The 26,792-nt window shown below is 49.1% G+C and overlaps 1 protein-coding gene across 2 annotated transcripts in view; it reads right to left on the bottom strand.

Moving 5' to 3' along the window:
• LOC118374090 (acid-sensing ion channel 2) overlaps positions 1 to 26,792 on the bottom strand; it is a 558,305-nt gene that overhangs the window by 474,055 nt on the left and 57,458 nt on the right. The gene's annotated exons all lie outside the window — the stretch shown is intronic.

Here is a 26,792-nt window from a genome sequence, read left to right as displayed (position 1 = left end):
AACTACTGGGGGCTTGGTGTTGACTACAGAAACTACAGGGGGCTTGGTGTTGACTACAGAAACTACGGAGGGCTTGGTGTTGACTACAGGAACTACAGGGGGCTTGGTGTTGACTACAGAAACTACGGAGGGCTTGGTGTTGACTACAGGAACTACAGGGGGCTTGGTGTTGACTACAGAAACTACAGGGGGCTTGGTGTTGACACTGGAACTACGGAGGGCTTGGTGTTGACTACAGGAACTACAGGGGCTTGGTGTTGACTACAGGAACTACAGGGGGCTTGGTGTTGACTACAGGAACTACAGGGGGCTTGGTGTTGACTACAGGAACTACAGGGGGCTTGGTGTCGACTACAGGAACTACAGGGGCTTGGTGTTGACTACAGGAACTACATGGGGCTTGGTGTTGACTACAGGAACTACAGGGGGCTTGGTGTTGACAACAGGAACTACAGGGGGCTTGGTGTTGACTACAGGAACTACAGGGGGCTTGGTGTTGACTACAGGGGCTTGGTGTTGACTACAGGGGGCTTGGTGTTGAGTACAGGGGCTTGGTGTTGACACTGGAACTACGGAGGGCTTGGTGTTGACTACAGGGGCTTGGTGTTGAGTACAGGGGGCTTGGTGTTGACACTGGAACTACGGAGGGCTTGGTGTTGACTACAGGAACTACGGAGGGCTTGGTGTTGACTACAGGAACTACAGGGGGCTTGGTGTTGACTACAGAAACTACAGGGGGCTTGGTGTTGACTACAGAAACTACGGAGGGCTTGGTGTTGACTACAGGAACTACAGGGGGCTTGGTGTTGACTACAGAAACTACAGGGGGCTTGGTGTTGACACTGGAACTACGGAGGGCTTGGTGTTGACTACAGGAACTACAGGGGGCTTGGTGTTGACTACAGGAACTACAGGGGGCTTGGTGTTGACTACAGGAACTACAGGGGGCTTGGTGTTGACTACAGGAACTACAGGGGGCTTGGTGTTGACTACAGGAACTACAGGGGGCTTGGTGTTGACTACAGAAACTACAGGGGGCTTGGTGTTGACACTGGAACTACGGAGGGCTTGGTGTTGACTACAGGAACTACAGGGGGCTTGGTGTTGACTACAGGAACTACAGGGGCTTGGTGTTGACTACATGAACTACAGGGGGCTTGGTGTTGACTACAGGAACTACAGGGGGCTTGGTGTTGACTACAGGAACTACAGGGGGCTTGGTGTTGACTACAGAAACTACAGGGGGCTTGGTGTTGACACTGGAACTACGGAGGGCTTGGTGTTGACTACAGGAACTACAGGGGGCTTGGTGTTGACTACAGGAACTACAGGGGGCTTGGTGTTGACTACAGGAACTACAGGGGGCTTGGTGTTGACTACAGGAACTACAGGGGGCTTGGTGTCGACTACAGGAACTACAGGGGGCTTGGTGTTGACTACAGGAACTACATGGGGCTTGGTGTTGACTACAGGAACTACAGGGGGCTTGGTGTTGACAACAGGAACTACAGGGGGCTTGGTGTTGACTACAGGAACTACAGGGGGCTTGGTGTTGACTACAGGGGGCTTGGTGTTGACTACAGGGGGCTTGGTGTTGAGTACAGGGGGCTTGGTGTTGACACTGGAACTACGGAGGGCTTGGTGTTGACTACAGGGGGCTTGGTGTTGAGTACAGGGGGCTTGGTGTTGACACTGGAACTACGGAGGGCTTGGTGTTGACTACAGGAACTACGGAGGGCTTGGTGTTGACTACAGGAACTACAGGGGGCTTGGTGTTGACTACAGAAACTACAGGGGGCTTGGTGTTGACTACAGAAACTACGGAGGGCTTGGTGTTGACTACAGGAACTACAGGGGGCTTGGTGTTGACTACAGAAACTACAGGGGGCTTGGTGTTGACACTGGAACTACGGAGGGCTTGGTGTTGACTACAGGAACTACAGGGGGCTTGGTGTTGACTACAGGAACTACAGGGGGCTTGGTGTTGACTACAGGAACTACAGGGGGCTTGGTGTTGACTACAGGAACTACAGGGGGCTTGGTGTTGACTACAGAAACTACAGGGGGCTTGGTGTTGACACTGGAACTATGGAGGGCTTGGTGTTGACTACAGGAACTACAGGGGGCTTGGTGTTGACTACAGGAACTACAGGGGGCTTGGTGTTGACTACATGAACTACAGGGGGCTTGGTGTTGACTACAGGAACTACAGGGGGCTTGGTGTTGACTACAGGAACTACAGGGGGCTTGGTGTTGACTACAGGAACTACAGGGGGCTTGGTGTTGACTACAGGAACTACAGGGGGCTTGGTGTTGACTACAGGAACTACAGGGGGCTTGGTGTTGACTACAGGAACTACAGGGGGCTTGGTGTTGACTACAGGAACTACAGGGGGCTTGGTGTTGACTACAGGAACTACAGGGGGCTTGGTGTTGACTACAGGAACTACAGGGGGCTTGGTGTTGACTACAGGAACTACAGGGGGCTTGGTGTTGACTACAGGAACTACAGGGGGCTTGGTGTTGACTACAGGAAATACATGGGGCTTGGTGTTGACTACAGGAACTACAGGCGGCTTGGTGTTGACTACAGGAACTACAGGGGGCTTGGTGTTGACTACAGAAACTACAGGGGGCTTGGTGTTGACTACAGGAACTACATGGGGCTTGGTGTTGACACTGGAACTACATGGGGCTTGGTATTGACTACAGGAACTACAGGGAGCTTGGTGTTGACTACAGGAACTACAGGGGGCTTGGTGTTGACTACAGGAACTACAGGGGGCTTGGTGTTGACACTGGAACTACGGAGGGCTTGGTGTTGACTACAGGAACTACATGGGGCTTGGTGTTGACTACAGGAACTACATGGGGCTTGGTGTTGACTACAGGAACTACAGGGGGCTTGGTGTAGACACTGGAACTACGGAGAGCTTGGTGTTGACTACAGGAACTACAGGGGGCTTGGTGTTGACTACAGGAACTACATGGGGCTTGGTGTTGACACTGGAACTACAGGGGGCTTGGTGTTGACACTGGAACTACAGGGGGCTTGGTGTTGACTACAGGAACTACAGGGGGCTTGGTGTTGACTACAGGAACTACATGGGGCTTGGTGTTGACTACAGGAACTACAGGGGGCTTGGTGTTGACTACAGGAACTACATGGGGCTTGGTGTTGACTACAGGAACTACAGGGGCTTGGTGTTGACTACAGGAACTACATGGGGCTTGGCGTTGACTACAGGAACTACAGGGGCTTGGCGTTGACTACAGGAACTACAGGGGGCTTGGTGTTGACTACAGGAACTACAGGGGGCTTGGTGTTGACTACAGGAACTACATGGGGCTTGATGTTGACTACAGGAACTACAGGGGGCTTGGTGTTGAGTACAGGAACTACATGGGGCTTGGTGTTGACTACAGGAACTACAGGGGCTTGGTGTTGACTACAGGAACTACAGGGGCTTGGTGTTGACTACAGGAACTACATGGGGCTTGGTGTTGACTACAGGAACTACAGGGGGCTTGGTGTTGACTACAGGAACTACAGGGGGCTTGGTATTGAACGAACTACAGGGGGCTTGGTGTTGACACTGGAACTACAGGGGGCTTGGTGTTGACTACAGGAACTACAGGGGGCTTGGTGTTGACACTGGAACTACAGGGAGCTTGGTGTTGACTACAGGAACTACATGGGGCTTGGTGTTGACTACAGGAACTACAGGGGGCTTGGTGTTGACACTGGAACTACAAGGGGCTTGGTGTTGACACAGGAAATACATGGGGCTTGGTGTTGACTACAGGAACTACAGGCGGCTTGGTGTTGACTACAGGAACTACAGGGGGCTTGGTGTTGACTACAGAAACTACAGGGGGCTTGGTGTTGACTACAGGAACTACATGGGGCTTGGTGTTGACACTGGAACTACATGGGGCTTGGTATTGACTACAGGAACTACAGGGAGCTTGGTGTTGACTACAGGAACTACAGGGGGCTTGGTGTTGACTACAGGAACTACAGGGGGCTTGGTGTTGACACTGGAACTACGGAGGGCTTGGTGTTGACTACAGGAACTACATGGGGCTTGGTGTTGACTACAGGAACTACATGGGGCTTGGTGTTGACTACAGGAACTACATGGGGCTTGGTGTTGACTACAGGAACTACAGGGGGCTTGGTGTTGACACTGGAACTACGGAGGGCTTGGTGTTGACTACAGGAACTACAGGGGGCTTGGTGTTGACTACAGGAACTACATGGGGCTTGGTGTTGACACTGGAACTACAGGGGGCTTGGTGTTGACACTGGAACTACAGGGGGCTTGGTGTTGACTACAGGAACTACAGGGGGCTTGGTGTTGACTACAGGAACTACATGGGGCTTGGTGTTGACTACAGGAACTACAGGGGGCTTGGTGTTGACTACAGGAACTACATGGGGCTTGGTGTTGACTACAGGAACTACAGGGGGCTTGGTGTTGACTACAGGAACTACATGGGGCTTGGCGTTGACTACAGGAACTACAGGGGGCTTGGGGTTGACTACAGGAACTACAGGGGGCTTGGTGTTGACTACAGGAACTACAGGGGGCTTGGTGTTGACTACAGGAACTACATGGGGCTTGATGTTGACTACAGGAACTACAGGGGGCTTGGTGTTGAGTACAGGAACTACATGGGGCTTGGTGTTGACTACAGGAACTACAGGGGGCTTGGTGTTGACTACAGGAACTACAGGGGGCTTGGTGTTGACTACAGGAACTACATGGGGCTTGGTGTTGACTACAGGAACTACAGGGGGCTTGGTGTTGACTACAGGAACTACAGGGGGCTTGGTATTTGAACGAACTACAGGGGGCTTGGTGTTGACACTGGAACTACAGGGGGCTTGGTGTTGACTACAGGAACTACAGGGGGCTTGGTGTTGACACTGGAACTACAGGGAGCTTGGTGTTGACTACAGGAACTACATGGGGCTTGGTGTTGACTACAGGAACTACAGGGGGCTTGGTGTTGACACTGGAACTACAAGGGGCTTGGTGTTGACACTGGATCTACAGGGGTGTTGACACTGGAACTACAGGGGGCTTGGTGTTGACACTGGAACTACAAGGGGCTTGGTGTTGACACTGGAACTACAAGGGGCTTGGTGTTGACACTGGAACTATAGGGGGTGTTGACACTGGAACTACAGGGGGCTTGGTGTTGACACTGGAACTACAGGGGGCTTGGTGTTGACACTGGATCTACAAGGGGCTTGGTGTTGACACTGGATCTACAAGGGGCTTGGTGTTGACACTGGATCTACAAGGGGCTTGGTGTTGACACTGGATCTACAAGGGGCTTGGTGTTGACACTGGATCTACAAGGGGCTTGGTGTTGACACTGGAACTACAGGGGGCTTGGTGTTGACACTGGAACTACAAGGGGCTTGGTGTTGACACTGGATCTACAGGGGGCTTGGTGTTGACACTGGAACTACAAGGGGCTTGGTGTTGACACTGGATCTACAGGGGGCTTGGTGTTGACACTGGAACTACAAGGGGCTTGGTGTTGACACTGGATCTACAGGGGGCTTGGTGTTGACACTGGAACTACAAGGGGCTTGGTGTTGACACTGGATCTACAGGGGGCTTGGTGTTGACACTGGAACTACAAGGGGCTTGGTGTTGACACTGGATCTACAGGGGGTGTTGACACTGGAACTACAAGGGGCTTGGTGTTGACACTGGATCTACAAGGGGCTTGGTGTTGACACTGGAACTACAGAGGGCTTGGTGTTGACTACTGGAACTACAGGGGGCTTTGTGTTGACACAGTCAGTCCAGTTGTTTGACCACCACTACAGTCTGAATCCACACAGCACAGCAATGACTTTTCTGTCAGTGTGTGATGTGACATTACAAAGACTGCGTCACAAATGGCACTTTATTCCCTTCATAGTGCACTACTTTTGACCAAGTAGTGCACTGTAAAGGGAATAGGGTGTGGTTTGGGAGACAACCAGTGTCCAGGAGATCTGAGCGGGCTGTCTGGAGGGATAGTGTTTGTGCCTGGTGAGGGTCAGGGATAGGTCAACCTCACAGCACTGGCCGGCTGGGCCAGTCAGAAACAACACCTCCCTGAGGATGTCACTGTGCTCTGGAGCCGGCTGACTGTCTAGTTGGCTGCTGGACATGACATACTGAGGTTAAAGGTCAAGGATGGCAAGAGGAGAGTGCGGGTCAGTGCAGTGGATCTGTCCAACAGAAGGAGGAAGAGGTCGAAGAGGAACAAACAAGACAGGAGCACTAAGAGAAGGACAGAGCAATGTCCGAACACCTGTTACACACACACACACACACACACACACACACACACACACACAAACACACACACACACACACACAAACAAGCACACAAAACACAATGAAGAACAAATGTACCACATATAAGTCAACATTTCTAAGAAGAGAGAGCGAGCAAGAGAGACCACAACAGATTGAAATGTACATGGACCGTAAAGTAATGATTAGATGTGTGTATGAGGCGAGACAGTGGTGAGAGCCAGGATAATGTAATAGACTTTGGCCTGAGGCTGGCAGATGCCTTCATCTCTCTGTGCCTGGTCATGTATCAGTGATCAGATGGAGGCCCAGAGGTCTAATAAAGAACCTAGTTAGTGAGACCAATCCTCAGCTGGATGTGAGGACAGGAGAAAGAATGGGAGAGTCCAGAGGACACTTCCCCCCACAGGCACTCCTCTAATCTCACCATTATGCAAATCACTCACGTTATCTCTCCCGTTTTATTCCCTCCATCTTTCACTTTGTTCATTTCTCCTGTTCTTTTTCCTCCAGTCTCCTCTCTTCCTCTACCTAATCTACCCCTAACCTCTTTCTGTCATTCTCTCTGTGTGTCGCCCCTCACACCGTGTTTCTGATGAATTATTGATGGGATGTTGAGCTGCTGAGATTACTCCTGCCTGCTGTGAGTTTGTTTGTTGGGCTGTATGGTACCTGCATCTCTTTCTCTCCCCCCCTCTCTCTCTGTGCTCTTCCCTCTCTATCTCACTCTCTCATTCAATATATATATATGAACTGGGTGGTTCATTGCTGACAGCCTTGGTATATCAGATCATATACCACGGGTATGAAAAACCATGTATTTGTACTGCTCTAATTACATTGGTAACCAGTTTATAATGAAATAAGGCCCCTCAGGGTTTGTTTAAATATCTCTCTCTCTACATCTCTGTCTCTCGTCTGTGTGTCTCTCTCTGTGTCTAATCAGCTTTGCTGGTGTGTCACAGCCTGCGATTTCAGTCAGTGGGAGCTTGTTTAGGACAGGCATTGCACGCTAATACCATACAAACACACATACAACATTACAAAGACACATTACCCACCACACACACACAAACAAATACACACATGTGCACAGCACACACAGCTACACATGTCCCTCTGCATGCCCATGGTCTGTTATGTTGATTGCAGGGGGAGGGCACAGTATGGGGTGTGACTGACATCAAATGGCAGAGCAGTGTGTATGAGAGGTCACAGTAGGTCTCAGTGTGTATGAGAGGTCACAGTAGGTCTCAGTGTGTATGAGAGGTCACAGTAGGTCTCAGTGTGTATGAGAGATCACAGTAGGTCTCAGTGTGTATGAGAGATCACAGTAGGAGTCAGTGTGTATGAGAGGTCACAGTAGGTCTCAGTGTGTATGAGAGATCACAGTAGGTCTCAGTGTGTATGAGAGGTCACAGTAGGTCTCAGTGTGTATGAGAGGTCACAGTAGGTCTCAGTGTGTATGAGAGATCACAGTAGGTCTCAGTATGTATGAGAGGTCACAGTAGGTCTCAGTGTGTATGAGAGATCACAGTAGTTCTGTGTGTATGAGAGATCACAGTAGGTCTCAGTGTGTATGAGAGGTCACAGTAGGAGTCCGTGTATATGAGAGGTCACAGTAGGAGTCGGTGTGTATGAGAGGTCACAGTATGAGTCGGTGTGTATGAGAGGTCACAGTAGGAGTCGGTGTGTATGAGAGGTCACAGTAGGAGACAGTGTATATGAAAGGTCACAGTAGGAGTCAGTGTTTATGAGAGGTCACAGTAGGAGTCGGTGTGTGTATGTGAGAGTAGATGGTGTGAATCAAGCTATCCTTATTCCCATAGTGTGGAGACGAGAAAAAAGTAAACAAACTTTCATTAAGAATTTGAAAATAAAATATTTCCTACAGTTCAGTGGGGCAAGGAGGGTGCGAACACGGCTGACTGAGCAGTCATAAAAGCTCTAGTTATCCTCTCTGCCAAACTGTCTGACAGCTCATCACAACACACTGGCCCAATGAAAAGCACAGAACACAGCTGATTAAACTCTAAGACCTGAAATGGAGGCCACAACCTGGGAAGATCCCTCATTAACTCCACTGTTTAACAGCGCCTTCTGCTGTTTCTCAGGTAGACAGATCTCTCTCCCTCTCTAGTTGTCTCTCTATCTCTATCTGTAGAGTACACCAGGTTCCACTTTGATAAACAGTGGTTGGATAAACGGTGGTTGGATAAACGGTGGTTGGATAAACGGTGGTTGGATAAACAGTGGTTGGATAAACGGTGGTTGGATAAACAGTGGTTGGATAAACGGCGGTTGGATAAACAGTGGTTGGATAAACGGCGGTTGGATAAACAGTGGTTGGATAAACGGCGGTTGGATAAACAGTGGTTGGATAAACAGTGGTTGGATAAACAGTGGTTGGATAAACGGCGGTTGGATAAACTGTGGTTGGATAAACAGTGGTTGGATAAACAGTGGTTGGATAAACGGCGGTTGGATAAACAGTGGTTGGATAAACGGTGGTTGTAAAGCTCAAAGTCAGTGTAAGTGCCACTCAGTACAGATTACAATGTTTTATGACACATCCCAGCTCCACAATCACACTGGTCATATAACTCAGTCAGAATGCACTGGAAGAGAACTTAAACATTTCAGACAGAAAACGATAAATCATTAAGTATTAATACGTTTCAGTTCTTGAAAAATATATTTAGAATTTCTAGGTTTAAGTGAATATCCTGTTAAATTGCAATATATATCCTGACCTATCGTAACCATTGTGTCTGACTGTGGTTGTGGAAGACCTACCATACAAGGGCATAGTGACAGAGAGAGCGAGAGCGAGAGCGAGAGAGAGCGAGAGAAAGAGAGAGAAAGAGAGAAAGAGAGAAAGAGAGAGAGAGAAAGAGAGAGAGAGAGAGAGAGAGAGAGAAAGAGAGAGAGAGAGAGAGAGCACGAGAGAGAGAGAGCACGAGAGAGAGAGAGAGAGAGAGAGAGAGAGCGAGAGAGAAATAGAGAGAGAGCGAGAGAGAGAGAAAGAGAAAGAGAGAGAGCACGAGAGAGAAAGAGAGAGAAGAGAGAGAGAGAGAGAGAGAGAGAGAGAGAGAGAGAGAGAGAGAGAGAGAGAGAGAGAGAGAGAGAGAGAGAGAGAGAGAGAGAGAGAGAGAGAGAGAGAGAGAGAGAAAGAGAGAGAGAGAGAGAGAGAGAGAGAGAGAGAAAGAGAGAGAGAGAGAGCACGAGAGAGAGAGAGAGAGAGAAAGAGAGAGAGAGAGAGCACAAGAGAGAGAGAGAAAGAGAGAGAGAGAGAGAGAGAGAGCGAGAGAGAAATAGAGAGAGAGCGAGAGAGAGAGAAAGAGAGAGAGAAAGAGAGAGAGAGAGAGAGAGAGAGAGAGAGAGAGAGAGAGAGAGAGAGAGAGAGAGAGAGAGAGAGAGAGAGAGAGAGAGTAAACAGCAGCAGGTGGGTAAACAGCAGAAACCAGCTTGTGTGGATTTGATTTGATCTGTTGATTTGAGGCATTATTGTCATAATTAGGCAGATTAGAGAGACTCATATCTTGTGTTTGCTCGTGTGTCTTTACCATTAAGCTGATTAGAAGTAAAGCTTGTAGAAACACATTCAGTCATGCCAATAAAGCTCTCTGGATTAGGAGGGAATCCAAAACACACAAAATACATTACTATTTATATTTACTTCACTGCACGCCTAAACAAAATAATTTACATTTAAGTCATTTAGCAGACGCTCTTATCCAGAAATAATGTACTTTTTACTCCATACATTTTCCATGACACCCAAAGTACTTATAATGCTTAGCAGGGCAGGAAAATGGTCTTATTTACCAGGGCAGGAAAATGGTCCTATTCACCAGGGCAGGAAAATGGTCCTATTCACCAGGGCAGGAAAATGGTCCTATTCACCAGGGCAGGAAAATGGTCCTATTCACCAGGGCAGGAAAATGGTCCTATTCACCAGGGCAGGAAAATTGTCCTATTCACCAGGGCAGGAAAATGGTCCTATTCACACAGTTATCAAGAGCAGCATATATGATATTTTTCAAGCAACCATTTTTTTAAGCAAGATCTTCAAAGGGCTTACTTAGACAATTCACTTTCCCCTTACAGAGAAAGGTGAGCAAGAGAGAAGATAGAGGAGCGAGGGAGGATGAGGGAAATTAAGCGAGATAAGAGCTAGCCTCGGCTCTTGGAAGGTACTCTCATTCTTTTCCAATTTATTGTAAATTTACCTACACTCATCCATATTTCATATGAGTTTTCCTTCCTTCTGCAAATATCCACTTTAAAAAAAATAGACTCCTGACAGCGCCAAAATCCTGGGCACGAGCACCTTATTCCCAGGCTCATAATCAGGTACCAGAGCACATGGGACTGAGAGAGAGGTGGTCAAACACAGAACCTCATGTTCAGTAAGACAACGGAGTACAAAACCACCAGATTCCAAAAGGATCAGACAAAGGCAAACTGAACCAAATGTCAACACGCCAGAAATGATCCGGTCTGTCTGATAAAGTCCCAGGTTCTCCCTGTACACAGCCTGGCATAGAGAACTAAGGGACGGCACAAACAGTGGCACACACACCAACGAACCAAATGATCTAATCCAAAACAAAGTCTAAACCTGCCTATCTGTCTAGACTAGGTCCACACACACACACACCAACGAACCAAATGATCTATTCCAAAACAAAGTCTAAACCTGCCTATCTGTCTAGACTAGGTCCACACACACACACACACCAACAAACCATATGATCTATTCCAAAACCAAGTCTAAACCTGCCTATCTGTCTAGACTAGGTCCACACACACACCAACGAACCAAATGATCTATTCCAAAACAAAGTCTAAACCTGCCTATCTGTCTAGACTAGGTCCACACACACACACACCAACAAACCAAATGATCTATTCCAAAACAAAGTCTAAACCTGCCTATCTGTCTAGACTAGGTCCACACACACACACCAACAAACCATATGATCTATTCCAAAACCAAGTCTAAACCTGCCTATCTGTCTAGACTAGGTCCACACACACACCAACGAACCAAATGATCTATTCCAAAACAAAGTCTAAACCTGCCTATCTGTCTAGACTAGGTCCACACAAACACCAACGAACCAAATGATCTAATCCAAAACAAAGTCTAAACCTGCCTATCTGTCTAGACTAGGTCCACACACACACACACACACCAACAAACCAAATGATCTATTCCAAAACAAAGTCTAAACCTGCCTATCTGTCTAGACTAGGTCCACACACACACCAACGAACCAAATGATCTATTCCAAAAGAAAGTCTAAACCTGCCTATCTGTCTAGACTAGGTCCACACACACACCAACGAACCAAATGATCTATTCCAAAACAAAGTCTAAACCTGACTATCTGTCTAGACTAGGTCCACACACACACACACACACCAACGAACCAAATGATCTAATCCAAAACAAAGTCTAAACCTGCCTATCTGTCTAGACTAGGTCCACACAAACACCAACGAACCAAATGATCTAATCCAAAACAAAGTCTAAACCTGCCTATCTGTCTAGACTAGGTCCACACACACACACCAAAGACACACTCACGTGCACGCACACATGTACAAAAACACACTCACGTGCACGCACACATGTACAAAAACACACTCACGTGCACGCACACACGTACAAAGACACACTCACGTGCACGCACACATGTACAAAGACACACTCCCGTGCACGCACACATGTACAAAAACACACTCACGTGCACGCACACATGTACAAAGACACACTCACGTGCACGCACACACGTACAAAGACACACTCCCGTGCACGCACACATGTACAAAAACACACTCACGTGCACGCACACATGTACAAAGACACACTCACGTGCACGCACACACGTACAAAGACACACTCACGTGCACGCACACATGTACAAAGACACACTCCCGTGCACGCACACACGTACAAAGACACACTCACGTGCACGCACACACGTACAAAGACACACTCACGTGCACATGTACAAAGACACACTCACGTGCACATGTACAAAGACACACTCACGTGCACGCACACATGTACAAAGACACACTCACGTGCACGCACACATGTACAAAGACACACTCACGTGCACGCACACACGTACAAAGACACACTCACGTGCACGCACACACGTACAAAGACACACTCACGTGCACGCACACATGTACAAAGACACACTCCCGTGCACGCACACACGTACAAAGACACACTCACGTGCACGCACACATGTACAAAGACACACTCACGTGCACGCACACACGTACAAAGACACACTCACGTGCACGCACACATGTACAAAGACACACTCACGTGCACGCACACATGTACAAAGACACACTCACGTGCACGCACACATGTACAAAGACATACTCACGTGCACGCACACATGTACAAAGACACACTCACGTGCACGCACACATGTACAAAGACACACTCACGTGCACGCACACATGTACAAAGACACACTCACGTGCACGCACACATGTACAAAGACACACTCACGTGCACGCACACATGTACAAAGACATACTCACGTGCACGCGCACATGTACAAAGACACATTCACGTGCACGCACACACATGTACAAAGACACACTCACGTGCACGCACACACATGTACAAAGACACACTCACGTGCACGCACACATGTACAAAGACACACTCACGTGCACGCACACACGTACAAAGACACACTCACGTGCACGCACACATGTACAAAGACACACTCACGTGCACGCACACATGTACAAAGACATACTCACGTGCACGCACACATGTACAAAGACACACTCACGTGCACGCACACATGTACAAAGACACACTCACGTGCACGCACACACGTACAAAGACACACTCATAAAAAAGAGTACATACACTCACGGCATCAAAGGGTAAGAGTTAATATCTTTGCAACTGGAAGTGTACAGTAGTAAACAACAAACACATTTTGGTCCCTCTCTCTCTCCCTCTCATCCTCTCCCTCTCATCCTCTGCCTCTTATCCTCTCCCTCTCATCCTCTCCCTCCCTCCCTCTCTCATCCTCTCCCTCTCATCCTCTGCCTCCCTCCCTCTCTCCCTCCCTCTCTCATCCTCTCCCTCTCATCCCCTCCCTCTCATCCTCTCCCTCCCTCCCTCTCATCCCCTCCCTCTCATCCCCTCCCTCTCATCTTCTCCCTCCCTCCCTCTCATCCTCTCATCCCCTCCCTCTCATCCTCTCCCTCTCATCCCCTCCCTCTCATCCTCTCCCCTTAAAGTGTGTGTAAGAGGCCCCCTCCGGCCAATGCTCTCCTCTCCCCACACCAAACAAATAACAGCACAGCACAGAGAAAAGCCATCAGCAGCACCATTAGAATGCTTCCATTGCCATTTGTTATGTTAGGCCTGATGACTGGATGAGTCCCGGGGGGGATGCATTTCACGCTTGCTGGTGAACACACAAGGCTTTTTAATCAGTCTTTAAAATAAATAGGCCATGATAGCATCCCTGTCGTTCCACCGCTCTCCCCTTGCTCTGCCCTGCCTTCACATTCAAATGGCTCGCAAGTGGAACAACTGGGTAAAGGATCAACCGACATATTGGCTCTTTTTAAGACACAGATGCATTTGAAATGCTTGGGAAGGAATGGGTGCAGAGGGGAGGGGTATCTTTACTGCTGCAGAAAACACAATCTAACACTGAACCAGAAGCATTACAATGGAGCGAAGCCCCATTAAATAGCTTGTAGAGACACAGAACTGAGTCATACATCACCCTGTCAGCTACTGGAACTCTGCTTATTGGCATAATTGAAATGAAACTACATATTTAAAGGAGGCATTGTAGCTTACATTGTAAGTAAAATCCATACTCTCTCTCCTTGAAAAGACATGGCTTGGGGCAGAAAAGGTGTGAATGCTCAGAGCCTGTAAATAATAGATCCGGTTGAGGGAGACTCAGACACTGAGTGGATGTTCCCGAGAGAGAAAGAGAAACTGTAAAGATAGCTGAGTTTAACTGGGGGCTAGGAAAGATGGGGGATTTATATTGTGGTGTTGTTAGCTAGTCTTCCTATGATAATATGAAGACTATTACTATAATAATGTGGGGGGTCCTCGCCACACTGAAATTCAGAAGAAGAGAACGCTACAACAATTCAGATATACTCTAGTTCTTTCTAAAAGCTTGCTTCTAACTACCACTACTACTGTGGTACTTTTCCTGAGTGGAATACTGTCTGGGAGACTGAGCATCCCCTCAGCGTGGATAATTCATCAGATGAGGGGGACATGTACAATCCAGGGGGTTAAACACTGAACTTCAAGTGCTGTCTGTCTGACAGGCCTGAGATAGACAAGACAGACTGTCTCTCACACTGACAGGGACCTGACTATAGACAGGGTGATGAGAGGAGTCTGGCACCACCATCGCCATGGTGATAGATGCTTCCACAGCCCAAGGTGAGAGGGAGGGTGTGCTACCCAGCCATCTGTCAAACAGCGGACTGACGGGAGGGGTGGAGGTGGTTTTTGAGGGGCCGGCAGGGTGACAGGGCAGTGCCCAGGGCAGAAGGTGATGGATGCCCCCCTCTCTCTCACACCTTCACTCAGGTTGGCAGGACTGGATCAATACCCAGTGGAGAGAGGGAATGAGAGGAGGGAGAGAGAGGGAATGAGAGGAGGGAGAGAGAGGGAATGAGAGGAGGGAGAGAGGGAATGAGAGGAGGGAGAGATGGAATGAGAGGAGGGAGAGAGGGGGGACGAGAGGAGGGAGAGAGAGGGAACGAGAGGAGGGAGAGAGAGGGAACGGGTGGAGGGAGAGAGAGGGAATGAGAGGAGGGAGAGAGAGGGAATGAGAGGAGGGAGAGAGGGAATGAGATGAGGGAGAGAGAGGGAATGAGATGAGGGAGAGAGAGGGAATGAGAGGAGGGAGAGAGAGGGATTGAGAGGAGGGAGAGAGGGGGAACGAGAGGAGGGAGAGAGAGGGAATGAGAGGAGGGAGAGAGAGGGAATGAGAGGAGGGAGAGAGAGGGAACGAGAGGAGGGAGAGAGAGGGAACGGGTGGAGGGAGAGAGAGGGAACGGGTGGAGGGAGAGAGAGGGAATGAGATGAGGGAGAGAGATGGAATGAGAGGAGGGAGAGAGAGGGAATGAGATGAGGGAATGAGAGGAGGGAGAGAGAGGGAATGAGAGGAGGGAGAGAGAGGGAATGAGAGGGCCAGCTGGAACTGCCTCCACTGGCAAACAAACATCCAACATCAGTCTATGAAGTCCATTTGTCACCTGTCATAGTTGCGACCCTTGTTGACCTCTGTCATGTCTAAGCCCGTTAATCACTCCAGCCAAGTGAATTTGGTTTGCTTCGATCGCCGCAGACAACCTGGCCGGACAAGCTAGTTTACAACCTTGAGACAAATTACCTGGGAGAGTGTGGATGATGGATGGGGCCCTGAAGGGGACAAGAAGGGACTGCAGAGAGTCAGTAGGGCCTCCAAAAGAACCTCCAATCAACAGCTTATTCAGGCCCTCAATAGGGGCTTCACAACTATTAATCATAATCATGGCTATCACTCAGTGATTAGATGTTCAATAGAAGCTCATGTAAAAGAGTGCACCACAATAGACTAAGGAGAGGCAGACAGAACTCTGTACTTGGAGCAGACTCTCTCTACTTCTCTGTTTCTCTCTCCCCCTCCTCCCTCCCTAAACTCCCTCCTCCCTCCCTAAACTCCCTCCTCCCTCCCTAAACTCCCTCCTCCTTACAACATGTGCACTGCAGGAGTTCACACCATCTGAATATAGTTACATAGAGATGAATACAAGGCTCACTTTACAAACTCTGTCTGACATGCCTCTTTTTTTACCACTAGCCTAAACTCTTCCGTTTACTGTAAGCTTATCTATCTGAGGTATGTAACCATACAAAACACAAAAGGTTTGGAGACAAATGGATTATCAATTCATTTCATAACAGTTTCATAACAGAGTGGTTTTCTGTATCAAGGCTTGGTTTGAATGCAGTTGCATTCTAAAGAGTAGAATACCAGAGGTCTCATTTCCCCACAATGAGATTGACTACAGACATCTAGAATACCTCTGAATGACGACAATAACAGTCAGTTATCAAAGCATATCATGGGAGGAGAGAGATATATACTTGATTATGGCATAATGTATGTTTATGGCAGGATGGTGCATGGAAGAGAGGGAAGGAGGGAGAAGCATGAGAACAGAAAGAGAGAGCAAGAGCAAGGCAGCATGGAGGAATTAAAACCCCACTCTGGTCGTTCCCATCAGCCCCAACAGTGGTTTGCACTGAGCAGAAGTACTGCTCCACGCGAGAGAACGTCGTGAGACCAACAGTAACAGTCTCCCACTCTGTCCATTACATAGAGAGCAAGGAGAGAGGCTACACACACACACTCGCTCTATCCCTCTCTCTTAACCTCCTGCCCAGCCGAGCTGACTGTGATTGGATAAGACAACAGCATGGCTGGCTCTCACAGCACAGAGGCAGCAGCACGCTACGCAGACTCAGACCAGCAGACTCAGACCAACGCACGGAGGCAGCCATGCTCAGACACACAAGGACACACACTACTACACACAAACAACTACACAGAAACAAAAACAAATCAAAATCCCATGAAAAGCTTTTTAACAGTCAGGTGTCATCTCTGTGTAACAGTACTGTAGCTGGGTTAGACTAGTAGAGGAATCAAATGCTTCCACTCTCCGTCTAGTCAGAACATTTCTCCATCATTATTACACTCTTTCCTCCTCACAGACTACATCCTGCCACTATTTCCTCCTCACAGAATACACCCTGCCACTATTTCCTCCTCACAGAATACACCATGCCACTATTTCCTCCTCACAGACTACATCCTACCACTATTTCCTCCTCACAAAATACACCCTGCCACTCTTTCCCCCTCACAGACGACATCCTGCCACTCTTTCCCCTCACAGAATACACCCTGCCACTATTTCCTCCTCACAGAATACACCCTGCCACTCTTTCCCCCTCACAGACTACATCCTGCCACTTTTTCCCCTCACAGAATACACCCTGCAACTCTTTCCTCCTCACAGAATACACCCTGCCACTATTTCCTCCTCACAGACAACATCCTGCCACTATTTCCTCCTCACAAAATACACCCTGCCACTATTTCCTCCTCACAGACTACATCCTGCCACTATTTCCTCCTCACAGAATACACCCTGCCACTATTTCCTCCTCACAGACTACATCCTGCCACTATTTCCTCCTCACAGAATACACCCTGCCACTCTTTCCTCCTCACAGACTACACCCTGCCACTCTTTCCTCCTCACAGACTACACCCTGCCACTCTTTCCTCCTCACAGACTACATCCTGCCACTATTTCCTCCTCACAGAATACACCCTGCCACTCTTTCCCCCTCACAGACTACATCCTGCCACTCTTTCCCCTCACAGAATACACCCTGCCACTATTTCCTCCTCACAGACTACATCCTGCCACTATTTCCTCCTCACAGAATACACCCTGCCACTCTTTTCCCTCACAGACTACATCCTGCCACTATTTCCTCCTCACAGACTACATCCTGCCACTCTTTCCTCCTCACAGAATACACCCTGCCACTCTTTCCTCCTCACAGAATACACCCTGCCACTCTTCCCTCCTCAGACTACACCCTGCCGCTCTTTCCTCCTCACTGAATACACCCTGCCACTATTTCTTCCTAACAGAATCCTCCCTGCCACTATTTCCTCCTCACAGAATACACCCTGCCACTCTTTCCTCCTAACAGAATCCTCCCTGCCACTCTTTCCTCCTCACAGACTACACCCTGCCACTCTTTCCTCCTCACAGACTACACACTGCCACTATTTCCTCCTCACAGAATACACCCTGCCACTCTTTCCTCCTCACAGACTACACCCTGCCACTATTTCCTCCTCACAGACGACACCCTGCCACTATTTCCTCCTCACAGAATACACCCTGCCACTCTTTCCTCCTCACAGAATACACCCTGCCACTATTTCCTCCTCACAGAATACACCCTGCCACTCTTTCCTCCTCACAGAATACACCCTGTCTGCCTGCTGACTCTCATCCTCCCAAGATTGGAGTGCAAAGAACAGAGGGAGGATACAGCTGGAGAACAGAAAACCGACAGACACAGATATGGAAAAGGAAGAATGACAAATTCAGAAAGAAACCTCTAGTACTGATTTAGGGAAGTTTACTTCTGAACAGTCTCCAAGTGAGAAACATAATGTGCCAATTTTCCCCCACACGCTGGGCCATTCTTTGGGTGAAATGAAACCAGGGAAGAAAATCATTTACAGTCTGAATCCCATTATGTCTTGTATACACTGCATAGCCCCAGTCAGTCTTTAGAAGTGTTTGCATTCTCTGCCATTGATCAGGTCTCTCTTTAACACAATCCCAGTGACAGGTCCACTGACCTGCAGCTACAGAGGTGTAGAGCTGAGCAGAGCTGGGTTCATTTTCACACAGTTATACCAGCTAATTACACAACACCCCTAAGGCCTGCGCTAGTGTGTACGTGTTGTATGAGAGTAGTACCAACTTCTACCCCAGACAGAGACAAGGCTGGCAAATGTATCATGAGGTGACGATCTCTTCCACACAAAACCTGAAGGTTTCAGGATTAGTTTTCAGAGATTTTCTCCACAAAACACTCTTTTAATTATATCACACTGTATACATTATTATTATTCATCTATGGCAGAAAAGACTACTTACAGACAGGGCCATGGATGGAGTGAGTGAGTGAGTGAGTGAGTGAGTGAGTGAGTGAGTGAGTGAGTGAGTGAGTGAGTGAGTGAGTGAGTGAGTGAGTGAGTGAGTGAGTGAGTGAGTGAGTGAGACACTCCACCCTGGACTTGAACAGCCTCTATGACCAGGTCCACCTCTACAAGGCAGCAGTGCCCACCTTTGCCCGGACTCTAAAGGACATCGCTCTCTAACATATCCCCAACACTTCACACAGGAGCAACAGATCAATAGACACCCCACCCAGACCAGCGAGACACGCTCCCAGACCTGCGGGACCCCCCGACCTGCACATAGAGGACTCACGCCAAGAGGACTTACATCCAGACCACAGCACCACCAGCCACATCCACACCCCCACCCCAACCAATCAACACCCCCCCATGACAATCAGACCTATGCCCCTCCTGCCCACCACATGCACCCCACACCCGCAAAGAGGGCCTTAACATGGAAGTCACACATACACCCAGGCAGTGAGCGGGCAAACAGGCCCAACCCCCACTCTTACACTCGCCCAAGCCAATGGCATGTACCAGATGCTCAGCAGGCTCTGCTCACACTTACTGTCCAACCTCCAAACGAGCTTCAATGCCATACAGCACTCCTTCCGTGGCCTCCAACTGCTCTTAAACGCGAGTAAAACCAAATGCATGCTTTTCAACCGATCGCTGCCTGCACCCGCATGCCCGACTAGCATCACCACCCTGGATGGTTCCAACCTTGAATATGTGGACATCTATAAGTACCTAGGTGTCTGGCTAGACTGCAAACTCTCCTTCCAGACTCACATCAAACATCTCCAATCAAAAATCAAATCCAGAGTCGGCTTTCTATTCCGCAACAAAGCCTCCTTCACTCACGCTGCCAAGCTTACCCTAGTAAAACTGACTATCCTACCGATCCTCGACTTCGGCGATGTCATCTACAAAATGGCTTCCAACACTCTACTCAGCAAACTGGATGCAGTCTATCACAGTGCCATCCGTTTTGTCACTAAAGCACCTTATACCACCCACCACTGCGACTTGTATGCTCTAGTCGGCTGGCCCTCACTACATATTCGTCGCCAGACCCACTGGCTCCAGGTCATCTACAAGTCCATGCTAGGTAAAGCTCCGCCTTATCTCAGTTCACTGGTCACGATGGCAACACCCATCCGTAGCACGCGCTCCAGCAGGTGTATCTCACTGATCATCCCTAAAGCCAACACCTCATTTGGCCGCCTTTCGTTCCAGTACTCTGCTGCCTGTGACTGGAACGAATTGCAAAAATCGCTGAAGTTGGAGACTTTTATCTCCCTCTCCAACTTCAAACATCAGCTATCCGAGCAGCTAACCGATCGCTGCAGCTGTACATAGTCTATAGGTAAATAGCTCACCCTTTTTCACCTACCTCATTCCCATACTGTTTTTATACTGTTTTTATTTATTTACTTTTCTGCTCTTTTGCACACCAATATCTCTACCTGTACATGCCCATCTGATCATTTATCACTCCAGTGTTAATCTGCAAAATTGTATTATTCGCCTACCTCCTCATGCCTTTTGCACACATTGTATATAGACTGCCCATTTTTTTCTACTGTGTTATTGACTTGCTAATTGTTTACTCCATGTGTAACTCTGTGTTGTCTGTTCACACTGCTATGCTTTATCTTGGCCAGGTCGCAGTTGCAAATGAGAACTTGTTCTCAACTAGCCTACCTGGTTAAATAAAGGTGAAATAAAAAAAAAATAAAACTGGCCTGAGGCCAAACCACGACCAACAACATTGGACACTTTATGGAACACAAAGCCTTCACTATATCATCCTGGAATATCCAAGACCTGAGGTCATCTGCCTTTGGCCTAAAGAGCAGGAACCCGGACTTCATCAAAGAAATCGTTAATACAGACATTGTCATCCTGTAAGAAACCTGGTATAGAGGAGACGGACCCACTGGTTGCCCTCTAGGTTACAGAGAGCTGGTAGTCCCAACCACCAAACTACCAGGTGTGAAACAGGGAAGGGACTCAGGAGGTATGCTAATTCGGTATAGAGCAGACCTAACTCACTCCATTAAATAAATCAAAACAGGAACATTTTACATTTGGCTAGAAATTCAAAAGGAAATGATCTTAACAGAGAAAAATGACCTCCTGTGTGCTACCGATATTTGGAACCAAGGACTGATCACCCCAATCCACAAAAGTGGAGAGACAAATATGACCCCAATAACTACCGTGGAATATGCGTCAACAGCAACCTTGGGAAAATCCTCTGCATTATCATTAACAGCAGACTCGTACATTTCCTCAATGAAAACAATGTACTGAGCAAATGTCAAATTGGCTTTTTAACAAATTACAGTACAACAGACCATGTATTCACCCTGCACACCCTAATTGACAACCAAACAAACCAAAACAAAGGCAAAGTGTCACGAGTTCGACCGAGGGTGTTTCCCCTTCCCGGGCGGGTGGAGCTCGGTGGTCGTCGTCACCGGCCTATTAGCTGCCACTGATTGTTTTTCCTCCCCCTCCTTGTATGTTTAGTGGTAGCACCTGTTATGTTAATTAGTTTGTCTTTATTAGTCAGCCGGCCCGCCTGGTTGTTGTGCGGGATTATTTCATTGTAACATTCGGCTCTGTTGTAAAGGTACGTGTTAGTGCCTGGTCGTGTATTTTTCCATTGTATTTTTGATTCCCTGTGTTTTGGGAACGTAACTTTTGTGAGCATCCTGTGGTGCGTTGGTGCTATTAAAAGACGCACAGCATTGTACTCTGTCTCCTGCATTTGACTTCACACCCACGACACCCGGAGCATTACAGAATCCCGCACCAAAAAATCAAATGGAGTCAGCAGGAGCAGCAGCCAACCCTCTCCCATCGATGGAGGAACGGGTTCTCCACCACACCACCGTCCTCCATCGGATCGGATCCGCGATGGATCAAGTGATGGAGAGAATGGACAGATGGGAGAGGAAGGGTCTCCTCTCTCCACCTTCGGCACCCACGGTTCCGGACTCCCCATCTCCCGACTCCAGCACCCTCCGTTTGACGCTACCGAGGGCTTATGATGGAGCGGTGGCGGGTTGCCAGGGGTTTTTGCTTCAGCTGGAGCTATACCTGGCCACCATCAGACCCACTCCCTCAGGAGCAGAGAGGGTGAGTGTCCTCATCTCCTGCCTCACGGGTCGTGCTCTGGAGTGGCCGAACGCAGTCTGGAATGGCCCAGACTCAGCGCGGGAGCACTACACAGAGTTTTCCTGCCGCTTCCGTTCCGTGTTTGATCACCCTCTAGACGGCCGAGCGGTGGGAGAACGACTATTTCATCTCAGGCAGGAGAGGAGGAGCGCCCAGGATTACGCGCTGGAGTTCCGGACCTTGGCAGCCGGATCTGGGTGGAACGACAGGGCCCTTATGGACCACTACAGGTGTAGTCTCCGAGAGGACGTCCGCCGGGAGCTTGCGTGTCGGGACACCACTCTGTCACTGGATCAACTGATTGACATGTCCATTCGACTGGATAATCTGCTGGCTGCCCGCGGGCGTTCAGAGAGGGTTCTGTGCGTTCCACCACCCAGCCCCTCCGCTCCCTTTCCAATGGAGTTGGGAGGGGCTGCGCCGAGGGGTACCGGAGGAGGAGGCCTTCCCTGCACCAACTGTGGTCGGAGAGGACACACGTCTGATCGGTGCTGTGGGGGTCCGTCTGGGAGTAGAGATGGCAGGCGGAACGCTTCTCGGTCACCCCAGGTGAGTCAGCATCAAACTCACCCAGAACCCCTTGTTGGCCACATGTTTGTCTTAACCTCTTTCCTTCACTTTTTCCCCTCTTCCCAGCATAGGGCGCTAGTCGATCCAGGCGCAGCTGGGAACTTTATGGATTGCGGACTCGCCCTTAACTTAGGGGTTCCGCTGGTGCCGATAGATTCTCCTTTCCCCGTGCACTCCCTAGATAGCCGGCCATTAGGGTCAGGGATGGTCAGGGAGACCACAGTCCCACTGGACATGGTGACGCAGGGGAATCATAGGGAGCGTATCAGTTTCTTTATTATTGATTCGTCTGCGTTTCCAGTGGTGCTGGGGACTCCCTGGCTGGCCCGGCACAATCCTAAAATGTTGTGGAGACAGGGGGTTCTCCAGGGGTGGTCAGAGGAGTGTTCTGGAAGGTGTTTGGGATCGGTGCCATGTCGGTGGAGAGTCCAGACCAGGGTTCCACGGTGTGCATTCCCCCCGAGTATGCCGATTTGGCAATCGCTTTCAGTAAAGTGAAAGCGACTAAATTACCTTATCTTATCGACCGGGAAGGGATTGTAAGATAGATCTCCAGGTAGACGCTGCGCTTCCCAAGAGTCACGTGTACCCGCTATCCCAGGAGGAGACGTGGGGTATAGTTACCCTCTACCTCTCATCGCTACGGCGGTGGAATCGTTCCACGGAGCGCAGTTCTTCACAAAACTGGATCTCAGGAGCGCGCATAGTCTGGTGCGTATTCAGAAGGGAGACGAGTGGAAAACCGCATTTAGTACTACATCCGGCCACTATGAGTACCTCGTCATGCCGTATGGGTTCAAAAATGCTCCAGCCATTTTTCAATCTTTTGTAGACGAGATTCTCAGGGACCTGTGCGGGCAGGGAGTGGTTGTTTATATCGATGACATTCTGATCTACTCGGCCACTCACACCGCGCATGTGTCTTTGGTGCGCAAGGTGCTTGGTAGACTGCTGGAGCATGACCTATACATCAAGGCTGAGAAATGCGTGTTCTCTAACCGAGCCGTCTCTTTTCTGGGATATCGCATTTCCACCTCGGGGGTAGTGATGGAGGGTGACCGCATTAGGGCCGTGCGTAATTGGCCGACTCCGACCACGGTAAAGGAGGTGCAGTGGTTTTTGGGATTTGCCAACTACTACCGGAGGTTTATCCGGGGTTTTGGCCAGATAGCGGCTCCCATTACCTCACTTCTGAAGGGGGGGCCGGTGCGGTTGCAGTGGTCAGCAGAGGCGGATGGAGCATTCAACAAGTTCAACAAGTTGAAGGACCCCTCCGGACCCCTCTCTAGCATTCATAGTGGAGGTGGACGCGTCCGAGGCTGGGGTGGGTGCCGTGCTATCACAGCGCTCGGGTACGCCACCAAAACTCCACCCCTGCGCTTTCTTCTCAAGGAAGCTCAGCCCAGCGGAGCGTAACTATGATGTGGGGGACCGGGAGTTGCTAGCGGTGGTTAGAGCTCTGAAGGTGTGGAGACACTGGCTTGAGGGGGCTAAGCACCCTTTTCTCATCTGGACTGACCACCAGAATCTGGAGTATATTCGGGCAGCTAGGAGACTTAACCAACGTCAGGCAAGGTGGGCCATGTTCTTCACCCGTTTCCGGTTTACTTTGTCTTATAGACCGGGCTCCCAGAACGTGAAGGCTGACGCACTGTCCCGCCTTTACGACACAGAGGATGGGTCCACCGAACCTACTCCCATCCTTCCCGCCTCAAAGCTGGTAGCCCCAGTGGTATGGGAGGTGGACTCGGACATCGAGCGGGCGTTACGGTCTGAACCCGCGCCTCCCCAGTGTCCAGCGGGGCGAAGGTACGTGCCGCTTGGTGTTCGGGACAAACTGATTCGGTGGGCTCATGTCCTACCCTCCTCGGGTCACCCTGGGGTGACGAGGACAGTGGGGTGCCTTCAGGGGAGGTATTGGTAGCCTACGTTGGCTAAGGACATTAAGGGTTATGTCTCCTCCTGTTCAGTGTGCGCTCAGAGTAAGGCTCCTAGGCACCTTCCTAGAGGGAAGCTACAACCCCTCCTCGTTCCACAGCGGCCATGGTCACATCTGTCCATAGATTTCCTGACCGATCTTACGCCGTCTCAGGGGAACACCACGGTTCTAGTGATTGTGGATCGGTTCTCTAAGTCCTGCCGTCTCCTCCCGTTGCCCGGTATCCCTACAGACTGCGGAGGCATTATTCACCCTTTCTTTCGGCACTACGGGGTGCCGGAGGACATCGTTTCTGATCGGGGCCCCCAATTCACATCTCGGCTATGGAGAGCGTTCATGGAACGTTTGGGGGTCTCTGCATTACACAAAGTCTTCTCATGCTTTGTTGATTTCAAAAAAGCCTTTGACTCAATTTGGCATGAGGGTCTGCTATAGAAATTGATGGAAAGTGGTGTGGGGGTAAAACATACAACATTATAAAATCCATGTACACAAACAACAAGTGTGCGGTTAAAATAGGCAAAAAGCACACACATTTCTTCCCACAGGGCCGTGGGGTGAGACAGGGATGCAGCTTAAGCCCCACCCTCTTCAACATATATATCAACGAATTGGCGAGGGCACTAGAAAGGTCTGCAGCACTCGGCCTCACCCTACTAGAATATGAAGTCAAATGTCTACTGTTTGCTGATGATCTGGTGCTCCTGTCACCAACCAAGGAGGGCTTACAGCAGCACCTAGATATTCTGCACAGATTCTGCCAGACCTGGGCCCTGACAGTAAATCTCAGTAAAACCAAAATAATGGTGTTCCAAAAAAGGTCCAGTCACCAGGACCACAAATACAAATTCCATCTAGACACTGTTGCCCAAGAGCACACAAAAAACTATACATACCTTGGCCTAAACATCAGCGCCACAGGTAACTTCCACAAAGCTGTGAACGATCTGAGAGACAAGGCAAGAAGGGCATTATGCCATCAAAAGGAACATAAATTTCAACATACCAATTAGGATTTGGCTAAAAATACTTGAATCAGTCATAGAGCCATTGCCCTTTATGGTTGTGAGGTCTGGGGTCCGCTCACCAACCAAGATTTCACAAAATGGGACAAACACCAAATTGAGACTCTGCACGCAGAATTCTGCAAAAATATCCTCCGTGTACAACATAGAACACCAAATCATGCATGCAGAGCAGAATTAGGCCGATACCCACTAATGATCCAAATCCAGAAAAGAGCTGTTAAATTCTATAACCACCTAAAAGGAAGCGATTCCCAAACCTTCCATAACAAAGCCATCACCTACAGAGAGATGAACCTGGAGAAGAGTCCCCCTAAGCAAGCTCGTCCTAGCAGCACAATTATACCCAACCAAATCATGAGAAAACAAAAAGATAATTCCTTGACACATTGGAAAGAATTACCAAAAAAACAGAGCAAACTAGAATGCTATTTGGCCCTACACAGAGAGTACACAGCGGCAGAATACCTGACCACTGTGACTGACCCAAAATTAAGGAAAGCTTTGACTATGTACAGACTCAGTGAGCATAGCCTTGCTATTGAGAAAGGCTGCCGTAGGCAGACATGGCTCTCAAGAGAAGACAGGCTATGTGCTCACTGCCCACAAAATGAGGTGGAAACTGAGCTGCACTTCCTAACCTCCTGCCCAATGTACGACCATATCAGAGAGACATATTTCCCTCAGATTACACAGATCCATAAAGAATTCGAAAACAAATCCAATTTTGATAAACTCCCATATCTACTGGGTGAAATTCCACAGTGTGCCATCACAGCAGCAAGATTTGTGACCTGTTGCCACGAGAAAAGGGCAACCAGTGAAGAACAAACACCATTGTAAATACAACCCATATTTATGCTTATTTATTTTATCTTGTGTCCTTTAACCATTTGTACATTGTTAAAACACTTTATATATATAA

This window comes from Oncorhynchus keta, chromosome 5, assembly GCF_023373465.1.
Source record: "Oncorhynchus keta strain PuntledgeMale-10-30-2019 chromosome 5, Oket_V2, whole genome shotgun sequence".
NCBI classification, from domain to species: Eukaryota; Metazoa; Chordata; class Actinopteri; order Salmoniformes; family Salmonidae; genus Oncorhynchus; species Oncorhynchus keta.
Note: the sequence above shows the minus strand (reverse complement) of the source record. Positions and strands in the feature narration are given on the sequence as shown.